Below are 20,000 nucleotides of genomic sequence, written 5' to 3' on the forward strand. Positions count from 1 at the left end.
TCTCCTCCACCCTCACATCCTCCATCTCCACCAACCCAATCTTCTCACACTCCATCTTCACCCTCACATCCTCCATCTCCACCAATGCGATCTCCATCCCAACTATCACATCTCCTACACACTCCATCCTGTCTCCTCTATCCCATCTCCACATCTCTCCTCCATTCCTTCCACCTTCCATCTCCACCCTCATGTCCTCCACTCTTCATCTCCACCACCCCATAACACTTCTCCCATCTCCGCCACCAGCATCTCCACCCTGTCTCCTCCATCCCCATCTCCAACATCTCTCCTCCATTCCTTCCACCCACCTCTCCTCCATCCCTCCATCTCCATCAACACAAGCTCCATCCCTCCATCTCCACAACACCTCTCCTCCACCCTCATATCCTCCATCTCCTTGACAGAGAAAATGCCTCTCATTTTTGAGCTCAGGTGGTGAATAATGTATGTGTCTGTGGCGGATGGAGACGGAGGGGGGGACTGATTACGGCTGTGATGAGGCAGATGGGACTGTTTTTGTTTGGCATATGCTGTGTGTTCATTACGACTCAGACAGCGGGCGCCTCGCACCGAACATCCGCAATAAAGCGTGCAGCGCGGGAGTCTGCCAACGCAGGACAGACTTACTGACTCTAAATATGCTTTTATGAAATTAAGCTTGTAATTAGTCATTCCAGATTCGACGGCCAAATTTTCTGCTACAGCAAAGCAAATAAACCGGGAATAATTATCTTCAGAAACTACCGCCTTTTTCATTTCACCGAATGGTGTTAACAAGTAAAGTCTACTTTTTAAAGAGACTTAGTACGAAAAAAAAAGTCTTGTTCTGTGCATGTGATTAATGTGTGTATCTGAGCTCACAAACCTCGGAAGTCATTCTGATAATATTTCAAAGTGCAGAGACTTTAGACTGGCCCCGCCCCCTCTTCTGAGTCTGTCCAATCACAGCAACTTGACCCACGGAGAAATAAGAGCATTGAGTGAAAACGGAGAAGAAAGAGAACAGAGTGAAAACGGCTAAAAAACCAGAGCTTCTGCTCCTCGCTCCTCACTGCTGTGCGCTCGGGGTCGGGGTGAACAGCGAGCGGCTCATTATTATTTAAAGGAACAGTTGCCGAACGCTGCTGTGGGGCTTGTGGGCTTTTGACCAAAGACTCCAGATTGCTCCACAGTGTCTCAATACATTTCATGTTTGTTACAGAGATTTTAAATTCTGCCCAAAGTGAGTGACCCTTAAAACAACACCCAGACATTTCTTCAGTGTGTCCTTTTCACATTACAATACGTTCATTACACTGGCTGGGATTTAGCAGTGTTTCTATACTGTTCTATAAGTTTATTTGAAATATGGAGGCCCCCATGTGGAGGACCCACTCTGTGGAGCATACAGTGGTTCATTCAGGAACGGCAAAGCAATCTGATTCCTCCAAAACAAAACATTTCATGGAACTCTTTATTTTAACGAGACTGAACCCTACACAGCGAGAGTGACAGAGTGAGGGATGAAGAGACAGATTGACAGAGAGAGAGAGAGAGAGAGAGAGAGAGAGAGCAGAGAGAGAGAGAGAGAGAGAGAGAGAGAGAGAGAGAGATGAAAAGAACGAATGTGAGAATTCCTCCAGTCTCATTAATTTTATGTTTAATAAAGGTTTATCTGTGCATGGGAGGACAGCACTGACCCAATCAAACACACACATCCACACACACACACACACACACTTCTCCTCCCATATACACATCCATTCATCATCATAAATCACACTGTCGGTACTGCTCTCTCGCCTTTCTTTCTTCTTTCCTGCACTATATTCTCTCTCTCTCTCTCTCTCTCTCTCTCTCTCTCTCTCTCTCTCTCTCTCTCTCTCTCTCTCTCTCTCTCTCTCTCTCTCTCTCTCTCTCTCTCTCTCTCCTCTCTCTCTCTCTCTCTCTCTCTCTCACACACACACACACACACACACACACTCTCTTACTTCTCTGTGCCCCACTCTTCATTTTTTGGTTTCTCTCTTCTTCAGGCTCTAGATCTTCTTAATCTCTCCCTCACTGCTGCACTCATTTCTCACTCATTCTTCTCTCCCTCTCTCTCCCCCCCTGACTATTTCTCCCTTTCTCTCACATTTTTCATTCTCTCTATCCTCCACATACTTGCATTTTTCAACATGTGCAATAATGTAAACCAGCAGCAGCAGTGTGTTAAAGTCCACTGTGGGAACAGAGAGTTTCATATTTCCACTTCAGAACTTTAATATTTCTCACAGTTTCTAATAAAGTTCTCTGCACCGTGTTTGACCTGTTTGGGTCGGGCTCTTTCTCCAGTGACCATTAATCAGCACAGGATCAATACTCATCACTGACCTTCTCCGCGGTCGAAGTGTTTCATCAGCAGCACCTGGAGGAGCCAGTTTACATCTAACACAGGGATAATTTATACGAGTTTAGGAATGAGAGGAGGAGAAGAACGAAGAATTAGAACGAAGATGTAGAAGAAATAAGAAAGAAGAAGAGTGTGCTCACTATTCCCTGGTTACCACAGTGTGAGTGTGTGTGTGTGTGTGTGTGTGCAAATGTAGTCAATATTAGCTGCGTCTAAGCTTCACTGATTGGTTTTATTTATCCGCCCCCAGTCCATTCTTTAACCCCCCTGCTGTCTCCGACTGTAACGCGCTTCACTCCCAGCAGCGCGTCCCGAGCTCTCGGTGGCACCGACACAAAGAGGGCCACACGCAGCCTCCTCCGCCCGGCTCAGAGAGGCAGATTAAAGGGGAGAAAACTGAGGGGAAAGTCCTTGTTTGCTCAGATAAGCCCTGGCTTTGAACAAAAGGCAGCACTCCTCGGAGATAAGAGGTTTGAATCCTACAGGTCACTCCTCTGCGTTATCAATCATTCACGTTTACCGCACGCCTCGGCCGCGTCGGTTCTGAGGCTCCACCGCCATCCGCTGGCGTTCGGAGAGGGGAGATTTGTACTGTAAATGTTTAATGGGATCTCACTGGAGTTAAAAGATTAAACTTGGCTCTGTGTGTGTGTGTGTGTGTGTGATTCTCAAATCTTTCACAGAGCCCATGCACACACAAGCGAACCCACACAGACACACACCAAATACCTACGAGCTAAAACTCACCAAAATCCACGAAGGCCGACTGCCCGACCCACTTCACTTTCTCTGGAGCTCTTCCCGTCTGATTCCTGGTGAAGTTCCCGTCCTGAGGAAGAAGAAAGACATTTGAAAAGATTAAAAATACACGAAAACAAAAAGGACACGGAGAATCCGACGCCCGTGATTTCAGTCTTTGATTTCCAGCGGAGCGTCGGGATGAGTGACGGAGCGGAGGACTTCAAACACGAAGCTCGGTTCACACAAAACACTCGGGAGCTGCTGTCGGAAAATAACGGACAAGTTTGTGGAGCGGGATCAGAGGTGACTCCGCTGCAGTGACGGGAATGACAAAGCTCACTGGAACAATGGGGATGGTAGGAATAATGGGAACAATGGGAGAGGTAGGAATGAGAAGAACAATGAATACGGTAAGAGCGACGGGAACAATGGGAGCGTGAACGCTCTTAGAATGGTTACGGAATATTCAGCTTTGAGAAAGATTGATGGAAAATGATGATTGAGACACAGGGAATAATGGAACGTGGAATAATGGATTGCTGCGTTATTTTGGAGAGTTTGTTTTTCTTTCTCTTTTCCTTGTTTGCGATTTTAGTGAATGCTGATTTGCTGCCTGTTGCTCCACCCACATGCTCCACGTCTCATTGGCTGGCTCTGATGGCGGGAGATTTAAGAAGAACCATGGTCCTGGAGTTGAGGAGCTGCTCTTTTTCTTCCATCGAGGGTCGGTTTTGACCCGTGTCTTTAATCAGCCATAAGACGACCCCCTAAAAACAATTAATTATCAATCAGTTTGTTTCTGACCTCTTGTTGACCTTGTTATTGTTCTTTATCCATGAAAGAATTGGTTTTAATTGTTCATTGTTGAAGACTGTAAACTGGAGATGTACACGCTACAAAACTCTAACTCTACACTGACTGGGCCTTACGTGTCTGGACACGTCTGTCTTTCCTTGTTTTGTGAAACAGACAAAGATAAAAGTCCCTAACTGAAGCTCGATTGGTTGTAGGAGGAGCCAGCTGTAGACTGTTGGTGTAGAGTGTGTTTATGAGTCCAGATTTGGCACTTGTTTTTGTTTTTTCTGATTTAAAATGATACTTGGGTCGAAATTGACCCCCAACAACAGAAAAGCCATCATTTTAATAACAGCATTTTATAATTTAGTAAAAAAAAAAATAAGTAATTTGTTGAAATAGAAGTTCCTGACTACGTCAAAAATCCTTGATGCACTAAACACATTTATGGAGTCTGCATTTAAAACACAAGAGGAAGGTTAAACAGGGTTTGTAGTGGAGACCTGCCATTTTGTTTATGCTTTGGGGCCCTGTTTGTTGGTGAGAGTAGACGGGGAAAATGTTTGTATTTTCTTTTCTTTAAGTTTCATCAGTGGAACTGTTTTTTTTTATTATTATTTTTGAGTAATTGTTTGTTATTTTGGCCTGTGGTCGCCCTGAAGCTTTTAAAGCTGCACGTAGACAACACTGAACTCTAACATCAATAAATTACTGCCTTTCTCTACGTTTTTTTGGTGACTTTATTTAAGAGTCTGGTCTGAGGCTGAGTGGGCAGTCTTCTAAATAAAGCCCCTAGTGGACGTAATGAGACACAGTGTTAACGCTGGGGACGCCAGAGCTGCAGAGATAAACAGAGTGACGTTGTCATTGATCCAGTGTCAAAACTACTTCATTCCTGCATTAAAATGTGGGTTGTGTTACAGAGAGCACTGCTGGAGTGAGTAATGAATCCACATCCACTCTCCATCTCCAGCCTCAGCTGCTATTAATCATTACTTTACTTTATTAATCAATACCCGTACGTTATTTAATTCCACTTTCCTTGTTCCGCGGATCAGAACAAATCAATACCTTCACTGACGAATGTAGCTCACTCCTTCTCTGCCTTCAAATGTAATTTAATTAGAGGTAATACTTGCTCCAACGACACGACAGACTTCATCTCTGCTCCGTCGATGAGATCGGGACGAGGGGGCGGAGTTAAGGACCGTGACGGACAGATGAGGGACGGGAAGGAGGCGGTTGAGAGGAAGTTTTGATGTGGAGGGGGTTTTGATAAGATGAGGAGGTGCTGTGGAGGTGGGTTTGGGTTGATTGACAGGTGGAGTGGGCGGAGTCACCTAGAGGACTTCTTTCGGTCAGAACCGACCACATGTCGAGAAACTGTTGAGCTCCATCCGCCTCTGAACATAGAGCCTCAACACAACCTGCTTCAACTAAAGCAGACTCGGAAAAACACTTCTTCAGTCCTTTAGTACAATCTCTCTCTCTCTCTCTCTCTCTCTCTCTCTCTCTCATATACACACACACACACAAACACACACACGGGTGTTAAGCTGAAGTCTCTCTGCGATAAATGTCTGGCTCAATAAAGCAGAATGGACAGCTGGAGATCCGTATGGATTTAATAACGAGCAGATCAAAGCCCCCCCATCACTCCATCAGAGAGAGAGAGAGAGAGAGAGAGAGAGAGAGAGAGAGAGAGAGAGAGAGAGAGAGATAGATGGATGCACAGTAGAGAGAGAGAGAAAGAGAGAAGAGAGAGAGAGAGAGAGGTGGATGCACAGTAGAGAGAGAGAGAAAGAGAGAAGAGAGAGAGAGAGAGAGGTGGATGCACAGTAGAGAGAGAGATGCCCAGGTTCCTGTCAGAGAGTGTAACCGGTCTACACTGATCTGTTGTGTTATTGAACTCTGCTGTAGTTGAGACGTCCAAGAGTGAGTTTCTCCACCGTCCTGCAGCGCCGCTTCATTTCCTCTGAAAGAAAAAAACATCCCTCCATCTTCTCTCTGTCCATCAGCCCTCACTCTCTCTACAAACACACACCTTCACCACAGCTTCCTCCTCAACAACCGGCTACTGTTAATGACCAGTGACCTCCCCCACCCCCACCTCTCTCTCTCTCTCTCTCTCTCTCTCTCTCTCTGTGTGACTGTGTGTGTGTGTGTAGTCATTTGGTTTCTGTGTTGTGAGTGTACTGTCACAGTGTGATTGAGTGCATTTGCAAGTATTGTAATTGTTGTAAATGTGTGTATTGTGGGTGTTGTGAATGGGTTCACTGAGAGTGTAAGTGTGTGTAGTGTGGGTGTGGTGAGTGTGTGTAGTGTGGGTGTGGTGAGTGTATATAATGTGTGTATTGTGTGTAGTGTGGGTGTAGTGAGTGTGTGTGTAGTGTGTGTATTGTGTGTAGTGTGTGTGTATTGTGTGTAGTGTGTGTGTATTGTGTGTAGTGTGTGTGTATTGTGTGTAGAGTGTGTAGTGTGTATTGTCTGTAGTGTGTGTATTGTGTGTAGTGTGTAGTGTGTGTAGTGCGTGTATTGTCTGTAGTGTGTGTATTGTGTGTAGAGTGTGTAGTGTGTGTATTGTGTGTAGAGTGTGTATTGTGTGTAGTGTGTGTAGAGTGTGGGTGTAGTGAGTGTGTGTGTAGTGTGTGTATTGTGTGTGTATTGTGTGTAGTGTGTGTATTGTGTGTAGTGTGTGTGTATTGTGTGTAGTGTGTAGTGTGTGTATTGTGTGTAGTGCGTGTATTGTCTGTAGTGTGTGTATTGTGTGTAGAGTGTGTATTGTGTGTAGAGTGTGTATTGTGTGTAGTGTGTGTAGAGTGTGTAGAGTGTGTATTGTGTGTAGAGTGTGTATTGTGTGTAGAGTGTAGTGTGTGTATTGTGTGTAGTGCGTGTATTGTCTGTAGTGTGTGTATTGTGTGTAGAGTGTGTAGTGTGTGTAGAGTGTGTAGTGTGTGTAGTGTGTGTAGAGTGTGTATTGTGTGTAGTGTGTGTAGAGTGTGTAGTGTGTGTAGAGTGTGTATTGTGTGTAGAGTGTGTATTGTGTGTAGTGAGTAGTTTGTAGAGTGTGTAGTGTGTGTATTGTGTGTAGTGTGTGTAGTGTGTGTATTGTGTGTAGAGTGTGTAGTGTGTAAAGTGTGTAGAGTGTGTAGTGTGTGTAGTGCGTGTATTGTCTGTAGTGTGTGTATTGTGTGTAGAGTGTGTATTCTGTGTAGAGTGTGTAGTGTGTGTAGAGTGTGTAGAGTGTGTAGTGTGTGTAGTGTGTGTAGAGTGTGTAGTGTGTGTATTGTGTGTAGAGTGTGTAGTGTGTGTAGAGTGTGTAGTGTGTGTAGTGTGTGTAGAGTGTGTAGAGTGTGTATTGTGTGTAGTGTGTGTAGAGTGTGTAGTGTGTGTAGAGTGTGTATTGTGTGTAGAGTGTGTATTGTGTGTAGTGAGTAGTTTGTAGAGTGTGTAGTGTGTGTATTGTGTGTAGTGTGTGTAGTGTGTGTATTGTGTGTAGAGTGTGTAGTGTGTAAAGTGTGTAGAGTGTGTAGTGTGTAGTGTGTGTAGTGCGTGTATTGTCTGTAGTGTGTGTATTGTGTGTAGAGTGTGTATTCTGTGTAGAGTGTGTAGTGTGTGTAGAGTGTGTAGAGTGTGTAGTGTGTGTAGTGTGTGTAGAGTGTGTAGTATGTGTATTGTGTGTAGAGTGTGTATTGTGTGTAGTGTGTGTAGTGTGTGTGGTGTGTAGTGTGTGTAGTGTGTGTGGTGTGTGTATTGTGTGTAGAGTGTGTAGTGTGTGTATTGTGTGTAGAGTGTGTAGTGTGTGTATTGTGTGTAGTGTGTGTATTGTGTGTAGTGTGTGTAGAGTGTGGGTGTAGTGAGTGTGTGTGTAGTGTGTGTATTGTGTGTAGTGTGTATTGTCTGTAGTGTGTGTATTGTGTGTAGTGTGTAGTGTGTGTAGTGCGTGTATTGTCTGTAGTGTGTGTATTGTGTGTAGAGTGTGTAGTGTGTGTATTGTGTGTAGAGTGTGTAGTGTGTGTATTGTGTGTAGTGTGTGTATTGTGTGTAGTGTGTGTAGAGTGTGGGTGTAGTGAGTGTGTGTGTAGTGTGTGTATTGTGTGTAGTGTGTGTGTATTGTGTGTAGTGTGTGTGTATTGTGTGTAGTGTGTAGTGTGTGTATTGTGTGTAGTGCGTGTATTGTCTGTAGTGTGTGTATTGTGTGTAGAGTGTGTAGTGTGTGTAGAGTGTGTATTGTGTGTAGAGTGTAGTGTGTGTATTGTGTGTAGTGCGTGTATTGTCTGTAGTGTGTGTATTGTGTGTAGAGTGTGTAGTGTGTGTAGAGTGTGTAGTGTGTGTAGTGTGTGTAGAGTGTGTAGAGTGTGTATTGTGTGTAGTGTGTGTAGAGTGTGTAGTGTGTGTAGAGTGTGTATTGTGTGTAGAGTGTGTATTGTGTGTAGTGAGTAGTTTGTAGAGTGTGTAGTGTGTGTATTGTGTGTAGTGTGTGTAGTGTGTGTATTGTGTGTAGAGTGTGTATTGTGTGTAGTGTGTGTAGAGTGTGTAGTGTGTGTAGAGTGTGTAGAGTGTGTATTGTGTGTAGTGTGTGTAGAGTGTGTAGTGTGTGTAGAGTGTGTATTGTGTGTAGAGTGTGTATTGTGTGTAGTGAGTAGTTTGTAGAGTGTGTAGTGTGTGTATTGTGTGTAGTGTGTGTAGTGTGTGTACTGTGTGTAGAGTGTGTAGTGTGTAAAGTGTGTATTGTGTGTAGAGTGTGTAGTGTGTGTAGTGCGTGTATTGTCTGTAGTGCGTGTATTGTCTGTAGTGTGTGTATTGTGTGTAGAGTGTGTATTCTGTGTAGAGTGTGTAGTGTGTGTAGTGTGTGTAGAGTGTGTAGAGTGTGTAGTGTGTGTAGTGTGTGTAGAGTGTGTAGTGTGTGTATTGTGTGTAGTGTGTGTAGAGTGTGTATTGTGTGTATTGTGTGTAGAGTGTGTAGTGTGTGTAGTGTGTGTGGTGTGTAGTGTGTGTAGTGTGTGTGGTGTGTAGTGTGTGTAGTGTGTGTGGTGTGTAGTGTGTGTAGTGTGTGTATTGTGTGTAGAGTGTGTATTGTGTGTATTGTGTGTAGAGTGTGTAGTGTGTAGTGTGTGTAGTGTGTGTGGTGTGTAGTGTGTGTAGTGTGTGTGGTGTGTAGTGTGTGTATGGACGCAGTGTGTCCGAGTGTAAGAGCGTTCTCTAAACCAGGGCTCTGACCTGTGAGCTCCAAGAGAGCGCCAGCGTTTAACTGCAGCTCTGCTGTTGGTTTCGTAATCACTCAGGAGGTGAGCGTCTTTAACAAGCATCCGCCGTTTAAAAAGTTTACCCTGAGAAATGCATCCATTAATTATCTTTCAGCAGAACAAATCAGCCTCCTGCCAGCCCTCCAGCTTCCAGAACCCCACCCAGAGCGGCTCAGAGAGGAGGAGGAGGAGGAGGAGACTCACTCTTCATCCCTCCCTAATGACCTCCTGCCCTGAGGGAGGGAGGGAGAACATGAGGCAGAGCCTCTGCAAGAATTTACATTCCAGACATCTTATTCTTTGAGGGGTTTTATAGCACAGTCATTCAGGTTCTATATAGGGGACATTCCCCCTCGTCTCCACAGTGGAACACAGCTCTGTTTCTTAATGAAACGTCTGTGACCCGCTTTGGTCCAAACCCCACGAGCCCCACAGCAGTGTTCTCCCCCTGTGTAAACAGCCCCTGTTCAGAACGCCCGCTTTCAGCACCTGTTCCTTTAAATGATAATGAGCCGCTCGCTGTTCACCCCGACCCCGAGCGCACAGCAGTGAGGAGCGAGGAGCAGAAGCTCTGGTTTTTAGCTCAGTTCTCGTTTTCTCAGTTTTTACTCGTTGTGTCTGTTTTGTATTTAACCTCGTCTTTGCGCTCTCAAACAAACACGGGTTTGCTTTTGTAATAAATAATGCTCAAAACACTCAGAATTATTTTTTGACAGAAAAAGAGACTGCATTGTGTTTTCCTCGTATCAACATTCGGCTCTAATCCAACGCATTTGGAGACAACCGGCAAATTACAGAGCGTATCACCCACCAACCATTTCACTGCTCACAGAAACTCAGAGCTCAGGGTTTTCCTGTTTATTCAGCTATTTGTTTTGCATATTTATTGCGCTCGTGTTTTCTTGTGTATATTTGTGTTTGTTTTCACAAGCGGCCGCCCTGGCGCCTCCTCTCCCCGCGTTCTCAGGCTTGATCACATCCACGGCAATTTCCACAGCCACTTTCTACAACTGCAGACAATGTGTGGAAGTTTAGATGAATCTAGTTCTGTCCACTTCACAGAAAACGAGATCAAATAAACACTCCATAAAAACAAAGCCTGGAGTCTCACCCTAAATAATCATACCGTCTCAAGTGTTGACAAATCACTTCACAGAGAGTGGAGCATGGCTATGTGGGAGATATAAACGTTACACAGCACTGCAAAGCACTTTTATATGAAGGAACAGACTCTATGTCGCCCTCTACGCTTCCAAGAGTGTATTATAGTCTGTCAGAACCAATCGCCTGAATACTGCAGACAAAAATAAACATTCTCCTTGGCTCTACTTGCTTTAAACATCTGTAAATGTCTTAAAACATTGGATTCTAGGCTCCTGAATGGTGCGGCTGTGATGTTACTGGCCTCATGGTTGAGATAACAGTGAACAGGGTAGATTTGGAGAAGACTGAATGAAAATTTGGCAGAAAAAAACTGGTAGGTTTAGCTTTAATTTTAAAAGAATCATTCCTCAGCGGCTTCATTTTAAGTCTTCCCATTGTTCCCCTTGTAAACATGGTTAACAAAAGGCGATAAACATGTATCTCTTCCTCATTTGAGTCCCAATATATAATGGCATACCTCAAGGCTCTGTACAGTGGCCCCTTCTGTTCTCACAGTGCTGTAATGAATGCTGCTTCAGCAACACATCGGTCAGCTGCTTGGGTTTTTGGATGATGAAACAATTATCAGGAACAACTGTCGAATAAACCTGAGAAAAGCTGGAGGGCTTATTATTATAACACTGTACACATGTGTATATGCATATGCCATACATTTCGAATGAACTGAAACGAGCTAATATAGAGCCAATTACCGTTAAATGCTCTGCCACAGAGCTTACACTCTAGACAAGTCGTCCTTATAATTAATCATAATTATTAAACATGTTCCAGTCTTGAACAGGCCCCCTACCAGGCAGAAGCTTCATAAGCGGTGATGTGCCTCAGGGCTCAATACAGAGTCCACTTTAGTTCTGAGTGTACAGTAATGACGGCTTTTCCAACAACCCAACGGTCACTGTGATTATTCCAGACCTAATTATTCCTTATTCACCATAACATTGATTTTAAGACAACAGATGATAAATGAAAATATTTTCATATATATATATGAACTAAATTCCAAACATATAGAAATAAATCCATTTAAACCTAGCAAGATACTAGGAGAAATAGATACTCGTATTATTAAATGTAATTACCAGGCTCTTTGAAAAAGCCTACCTAAATATAGGTGTGCCTCAGGGCTCTATGCGAAGCCCACTTTTGTTCTCAGTGTACAGTAATGGCTGCTGTTTCCACCACCCATCGATCAAGTGTGGGAAGTTTGCAGACGACAGCCAAGGTGGCCTCATTTTCCACAGTAATGAAACCCTCTATAGGTGTCGTGTCACTAAGCGCACACAACAAATCGCACTCAAAACGCTGGAAATGAAAATGGACTTCTGTAAACAGCCACCTGCCTGGCCGCCTGTCCCTGGAAATAAATAGCACAGCTGTGAATAGAGGGAAGTCACTCAAGTTCCAGGGGACCACTGATAATATTTCCACTTTTATCAGGACGATTCAGTAGAGGCTGTGCTTATCCATGTCTCTGAGACTATCCTGACCCACTTCCACTCTGCTATTATTGGATGTCCTCACTATCTTCATCACTGTCTGATTCCCTTCTGTTCCCACAATTCACAAAGCCAGGCTGCATTTGTTCTGTTTATTCAATTATATGCTTCTTCCTCCTTATTTTCTTTTTTTCTACTTGTTTTTTTTTTTTGATCAGCGCTCCATCCACATGTGTTACACTGTAACCTGAAAGAGGACAGCCCTTCAACACAGTCAGGGACATGCTATGCTTATTCTGTATTTGTTGTATTTGTCTTTGTGTCCTGTATCAGTGTTAAAAACTCTTAAATTCTGTTGTAAACCGCTAACACGATAAAGAACAACATGGTCGACCACTGCCACCACTGATCGAGCCCCCAGGACTCAGAGGACCTCAGAAACTCAAGAGGAACGTCTCTGGCAAAGGCAAACTTCTACCCTGCACACTGAGTGCAGAAACCGTTATTTTATGACCTACACTGTACACTACATAGGGTACAATCCTGGAAGATATTTGAGATTCAGGCCTAGTGTTTTGGCGTTGCAGCCTGTGGAGTAAACTTTTCTTTGCTTAAACATAGAGGCTTAAAATGACCTTAAGTGGCCAGTAATGGAGAATAAAAAGTGGTCAAAAAGTGGATAAACAGAGTAAGGGTTCCCAATGATTGAAGAGTATTTGGAAGTTCAATGTAGGGGTTTAATATGAAGTGGCCCGTAACTGGACAGACAAAGTGATCCAGTGATTGGAAGTATAAGTTAAGGGTTTCCAATAAAGTGGCCACTTCACTGAAGTGAAGATGCAGAGTCAGTGTTTCTAATAAAGCGTCCAGTGCGTGGGAGAGGGTGGGTGTTTCTACTGAAGCGCCCAGTGTGTGGAAGTACAAGCCGTGAAGCGAAACCCTGAGAGCTGCTCTAGCCGAGCGTGGTGATTGCTTGATTGGGTCTGGCTGCTCGCTGTAAACATGTACTCTGGGTTTGATTGAGGAGGTCTGGAGAGACTGAGACTGAGCGAGTGTAGAACTAAAGCCTGCTGATTGAGCCTTTGAGTCGGAATATCTTTCCTTCAGAGTCAACACACACCATTTACACTGGAATATGGCCTGATTGAGTGTGTGAATGTGTGTGAGTGACGTGTGCTGGTGTGTGTGGGACTGTCAATGCCAGCCATTTAAGCTAGATCTGGTGTGATTGTGGTTTGTGTACGTGACTGACGTGAACGATGTCTAATCTCTAGTCGAACACCAGCCGTCGTTACCTGCCCTTGGCTTTTCTTGCTGTGCGTCGCTCTTTTTTGAGTCTGATGCTACATGAGCTGACAGTGCCGCCGGGAGATAAATGCACCTGGTGAATGGTGGTTAGCTAAATGGTTAATATCCTGTTTGTTTAGTCAGAGCGGCTCCATCTAGCTGCTGAGCGATGTGATGCGACGAAGTGGACAATTACAGTAATGGCTTTGCATACAGTGTACAGTCTACACTGCTGCTAAGCCTTTCAATTTAGACAATCGAAAAAAATTCAGGCCTCAGTGTGTGTGTGTGTGTGTGTGAAATCTCCAGGGAAGAAGGAGAAAGTAATTAAAAACAGGAGTGCATTAGAGGGATCTAAGGCCAGTGGCCTGTGACCAGCGTCCTGTTAAAGCTAGAACCCCACAGTAAGATGAGCCAGGAGTATTGTGGTCAGGAACAGACAAGACAAATGAGCTCTTTAATTAGGGGACACAGATTCAGATGATAAATATTCTGGAGCTGATGCTGCTGTGCTCTTGATTCCTTAAAGGTTTTATGGTTATATATATATTTTAATAAAACTCTGAGGACGGTCCTCTCCATGTGCTGCTCTGCATCGGTTTGCGCTGGAAAATGATCTAATGCGTTTATGAAGCTTCAGTGTCTGTAAACGTGCAAAAAAAACCAAAAACAAAGTGTCTCGGTCTGGTATGCTAGGCTTTCTCTCACTCACTGGCATCTGACACTGTTTAAACAATGAAGAGAACTTTGAAATGTTGAAAATCATAAGAGATGAGGATGTTGCTCTATTCCTGCTCCATAGGGGGGTAACACTGACTTATTGTTGCTGTTACAGTTACATTACTTAAGGTGGAACTGACTCTAAATTCAGGAGGGCGCTAACTGCATGAAAGTAAACGCAAATGGAAAGTGCTACAAAACTAAACAGCTCGAGTTACACATGAGTTTCTGTGGGAATTCAAACAGTGAATAACCACTTAATTTTTCACCTCAAACACACCATTCCACCTTAAAAGACATGGAGAACTGAACGTAAACACACCAGAGAGGACTGCGCTTGCCCACAGCTGTAAACATTGCCTTTAAATATAATCTTAAAGACGTAATTTGGCTGTTTCTACACTCACTGTCAATTCTCTCACACAGGAGCACTTTGTAGTTCTACAGTTACAGACTGTAGTTTATCTGTTGCTCTGCATACTTTGTTACCCCCCTGTTCTCCAGCGCTCAGGACCCCCACAGAGCAGGTGTGATGTGGTGGTGGATCATTCTCAGCGCTGCAGTGACTCTGACGTGGTGGTGGTGAGTTGTGCTGGTGTAGAGTGGATCAGATTTTCAGACATTTTTGAGAGGCTGTGTTTCTGTTTTATTGATCTTCGCCGATATTTCCGTACTGGACACTGCAGTGTTTACTCTCTGTGATCGTTGGGCAGGTTTTCTTGGACTTGGCATCGTCCAAAAGAGTGAAACTTCTGACCTTTCCACACAGACTCCACTGACCTTTCTCAGACTGCTGAGGCATCACTGCCCCCACGCCTCACTCGCTCTCCTTCCTCCTGAACCATTTATCTTCTCCCTCGCCCTTTTCCTCTCCCTCTTTTTTCTCTCCCTCTCTTTCCAACTTCTGGGTCATTTATCTTTTTTTTAATGCATACACTCTCTCTCTCTCTCTCTGAGTCTGTTCAGTGAATTTCTTTTCCTTGCTCTCCACATTTCGCTGAACTCATCGCCTTGTTTATCCGTTTGTCACCGTTTCTCTTTTCTGCAGTCTGCAGTCACCCCATCACTCATCTGCTTCAGCACCTCCTCTTTACTTTGACGCATGCATCAGTGACCTCACAGAAAACTTCCAGAAGTCTATCTATATCTATCAGTCTATAAATAACAGTCTACATTACATCTATAAATACCAGTCTGCATCTCCATCTATAGAAACCAGTCTACATCTCCATCTGTAAATACCATTCTACATTATCATTTATAAAAAAACAGTCTACATTATCTATAAATACCAGTCTACATCTCCATCTATAAATACCCGTCTACATCTCCATCTATAAATACCAGTCTACATCTCCAGTCTACACAGCCATCTAAAGATACCAGTCAACATCTCCATCTATAAATACCAGTCTACATCTCAATCAATAAATACCAGTCTACATCTCCTGTCAACACCTCCATCTATAAATACCAGTCTACATCTCTATATATAAATACCAGTCTACATCTCCATCTATAAAAAAAGTCTACATCTCCATCTATAAAAAACAGTCTACATCTCCATCTATAAATACCAGTCTGCATCTCCATCTATAAATACCAGTCTGCATCTCCATCTATAGAAACCAGTCTACATCTCCATCTGTAAATACCAGTCTACATTAAAATCTATAAAAAACAGTCTACATTATCTATAAATACCAGTCTACATCTCCATCTATAAATACCAGTCTACATATCCATCTATAAATACCAGTCTACATCTCCAGTCTACACAGCCATCTATAGATACCAGTCAACATCTCCATATATAAATACCAGTCTACATCTCAATCAATAAATACCAGTCTACATCTCAAGTCTACACCTCCATCTATAAATACCAGTCAACATCTCTATATATAAATACCAGTCTACATCTCTATATATAAATACCAGTCTACATCTCTATATATAAATACCAGTCTACATCTCCATCTATAAAAACAGTCTACATCTACATCTATAAAAAACAGTCTACATCTCCATCTATAAAAAACAGTCTATATCTCCATCTTTAAACACCAGTCTACATTTCCATCTATACATACCAGTCTATAGTTATCACTCTACATCAATCTGTTTATTATTATCTGTCCATAGCTATCTATTATCATTAATTTATAGTTATCAGTCTATTATTATTACTCTATAGTTATCAGTCTATAACGACCTCTTTATTTCCGTGAGTCTATAGCTCTGTCCCAAAACCTACAGCAACATAGACAGGAGTTGTACTTGCGTTGCACCATTGCCTTCGCGGCTGAGGAATGATTCGAAGCTGCCTTAAAGTTCAGCCAGATTAAGGTATCTCAGCAGGCAGTGTATTTAAGACGGCCTACGTGTTGGGAGTGCGCACACTGTGATGTAAAATGTTCTCTATGTAGACAGCCCACTAGGTTTTAATATCTGTCCACAGTTGTCTGTTTCTAACTGTCAGTGTGTATCAGTCCATAACGACCAGTCTACAGCTATCAGTCTTTACGTTTATACATATCAGTCTATAGCGGTCAGTGTCTAGCTATTGATATTAATAACAGTTTATTACTACTAATATAAAGCTATCAGTTTATACCCGTCTCTGTAAAGCTACCCATCTATTTCTATCAGTCTGTGTAGGTCAGTCAGCACAGTTACCAGTCTGCCTCTCTATCTTTCTATAGCTATCCATCTATCATTCTATAACTATCCTTATATGGGTAGGCAAACACACACACACACACACACACACACACACACACACACACACACACACACACACACACACACACACACACACACACACACACACACCGAAGCTCATGATCCCTTTACCGTGAACAAAATACAATTCTAGACGCACAGTAAAGGAACCCCTTTACTCCTTCACTGACCGACTGCGGATTCATAAATAAATAAAATGGACTCGTCCAGCTTTCTGACAGCAGATACCTTTATAATATGGTAACAGATGAAAGATGAAGGGATAAAAGAAATGTAAGAGGAGGTGTAGCCCACCATATTGATCCAGGTCTCGAATCCAAACCCAGAACCCAGCTCCGTGCTTAGGAACAAATCTGAGAGAGAGAGAGAGAGAGAGAGAGAGAGAGAGAGATTATTTAATTAATCATTACATTACTATAGTAGTAATAACTGTCACAGCCCCACGACTAATGGATCTGTGGAAGAGAGAGTCAAGGGCCATTTCTCTGTGTGTGTGTGTGTGTGTGTGTGTGTGTGTGTGTGTGTGTGTGTGTGTGTGTGTGTTAGTGTTTCACACAATGGCACAGCCCCATGAGGTCAGCAGAGTCAGAACCACTGAGAATAAACACACGGATCAAGAGACTCAAGAAAGAAATTTCACTGTAGAAAGAGAATTTGGCTCTTATTTCCTTCAGTGAGCCACCAATCATCCATCATTCAGTCATTCATTCATTCAAATACATACATGCACATAAATGTGCGCACACACACACACACACACACACACACACATACACACACACACATATGTGTGTGTGTGTGTGTGTGTGTGTGTGTGTGTGTGTGTGTGCGCACATTTATGTGCATGTATGTATTGTGTGTGTGTGATTATATATATATATATATATATAATCTTATGGCACTACATAATTTCATCAGCATCACATTTGGTCTTGATAATATTAATAATTTATATCATTCATTCATTGTCTGTAACTCTTTTCCAGTTCAGGGCATGGGTGGGTCCGGATCCTACCAGGAATCATTGGGCACAAGGTGGGAACACATCCTGGAGGGGGCACCAATTCTTCACAGGGCGACACACACTCACACATTCACTCACACTCATGGACATTGTTGAGTCTCCAATCCACCTACCAACGTGTGTTTTTGGAGCGTGGGAGGAAACCGGAGCACCCGGAGGAAACCCACGCAGACACAGGGAGAACACACCACACTCCTCACAGACAGTCACCCGGAGGAAACCCACACAGACACAGGGAGAACACACCACACTCCTCACAGACAGTCACCCGGAGGAAACCCACGCAGACACAGGGAGAACACACCACACTCCTCACAGACAGTCACCCGGAGGAAACCCACACAGACACAGAGAGAACACACCACACTCCTCACAGACAGTCACCCGAAGGAAACCCACACAGACACAGGGAGAACACACCACACTCCTCACAGACAGTCACCCGGAGGAAACCCACGCAGACACAGGGAGAACACACCACACTCCTCACAGACAGTCACCCGGAGGAAACCCACGCAGACACAGAGAGAACACACCACACTCCTCACAGACAGTCACCCGGAGGAAACCCACGCAGACACAGGGAGAACACACCACACTCCTCACAGACAGTCACCCGGAGGAAACCCACGCAGACACAGGGAGAACACACCACACTCTTCACAGACAGTCACCCGGAGGAAACCCACGCAGACACAGAGAGAACACACCACACTCCTCACAGACAGTCACCCGGAGGAAACCCACGCAGACACAGGGAGAACACACCACACTCCTCACAGACAGTCACCCGGAGGAAACCCACGCAGACACAGGGAGAACACACCACACTCCTCACAGACAGTCACCTGGAGGAAACCCACGCAGACACAGAGAGAACACACCACACTCCTCACAGACAGTCACCCGGAGGAAACCCACGCAGACACAGGGAGAACACACCACACTCCTCACAGACAGTCACCCGGAGGAAACCCACGCAGACACAGGGAGAACACACCACACTCCTCACAGACAGTCACCCGGAGGAAACCCACGCAGACACAGAGAGAACACACCACACTCCTCACAGACAGTCACCCGGAGGAAACCCACACAGACACAGGGAAAACACACCACACTCCTCACAGACATTCACCCAGAGGAAACCCACGCAGACACAGGGAGAACACACCACACTCCTCACAGACAGTCACCAGGAGGAAACCCACGCAGACACAGAGAGAACACACCACACTCCTCACAGACAGTCACCCGGTAGCGAGACTCGAACCCACAACCTCCAGATCCCTGGAGATATGACAGAGACACCACCTGCTGTGCCCCTGTGCCGCCCTGATTTATATCAAACAATAATTACTATTTATAACTTGTCATTAATAATAAACATCCTGAGGTTCTAGTTTGATATTCCTCTAATTCTCTATATTTTTTTTTGACAGAACATTAATATTCATTGCCAACATTCAGGAAGGAAAACAATCGATGTTGCAGCATCATTCAAGGCCAGACAGAACATACACACCCCACACGAAGAGCGCTGGCGTGGGGCCACGCGGACCCCCACGAACACGCCATAAACGATGAATAATTCAGGGGAAGGTGAAGTGCAGGGGTGTACAGAGCGGTGGAGCTGTACATTCATCCTCAGACTGAAAGGAGAAGCACTGGAGGTTCAATACGTCAATGTTCTCTCATCATAACCGCGCACAGAGTGGTATTGACAGATCTTTCAGGAGCTCCGAGTCTCACCCGCGTCCACATCGTGATTATCCTGATGGCAGTGGACTGCGGCACTGGGTTATTATCCTGATGAGGGCAGCTGAGCACAGTCTTTTCCCCACGCAGTCGATACTCGGGCTTTGGTGAGACTCTGCTTTATTGTGGAGCTGGATATCGGTCATTACCGAGGTCCAGTTCGGCTTAAACAGAGCGGGCGAGAAGGCTGTTTACGCGAACGTTTAACCATTGTTGTCGTTCTCTTAAAAGCAAATGGGATTCAAAGAGGCCAGTGAGTCTTTCAGAGTCGTGAAAACACAAAAGAAAACAAGGGAGGGTTTGTTTTTCTTCAGACACAGCACCTCATCATTTCTACACAACAGTAAGAGTCAACTCCAGGGGTCTTTTACCCTTTGGGGTGACAATCGTTTCACAGTCCGCAACTATTAAAGCCCACCAACCCACACACTGTGAAACAAGACCAGTCCGTCAGTCGTCTGTGATTAAACTCTGAAAACAACCGCTTCTGACGTTGTGTTCATTCGCTCTCTCTACCCCCTCCCTCTCTCCCTCTCTCATTCTAATTTTTCTCTTCTCACTCATCCCTCATTCTCTTCTCCTCTCATTCCTTGCTGTCTCTCTGCCTCTTACTCTGTTCTTTTTCCAACTATTTCTCTCAACTATTCTTTTCCTCTTCATTTTCCTCTCTCACAAACATTCTCTTTGCTTCTCTGCTCTCCTTCATA

General features: G+C 44.2%; 1 long non-coding RNA gene across 1 annotated transcript in view; it reads right to left on the reverse strand.

The window, feature by feature from the left end:
• Window positions 1-16,865, reverse strand: part of LOC136677263 (uncharacterized) — a 21,864-nt gene extending 4,999 nt beyond the window's left edge. Inside the window, exons 1-2 of the long non-coding RNA XR_010796348.1 lie at window positions 16,806-16,865; window positions 3,125-3,206 (exon numbers count right to left, since the gene is read on the reverse strand). This is a non-coding gene — a long non-coding RNA (uncharacterized lncRNA). The remainder of the gene's footprint in view (window positions 1-3,124; window positions 3,207-16,805) is intronic.
• Window positions 16,866-20,000: the final 3,135 nt, after the last annotated feature.

This window comes from Hoplias malabaricus, chromosome X2, assembly GCF_029633855.1.
Source record: "Hoplias malabaricus isolate fHopMal1 chromosome X2, fHopMal1.hap1, whole genome shotgun sequence".
Classification (NCBI taxonomy): domain Eukaryota; kingdom Metazoa; phylum Chordata; class Actinopteri; order Characiformes; family Erythrinidae; genus Hoplias; species Hoplias malabaricus.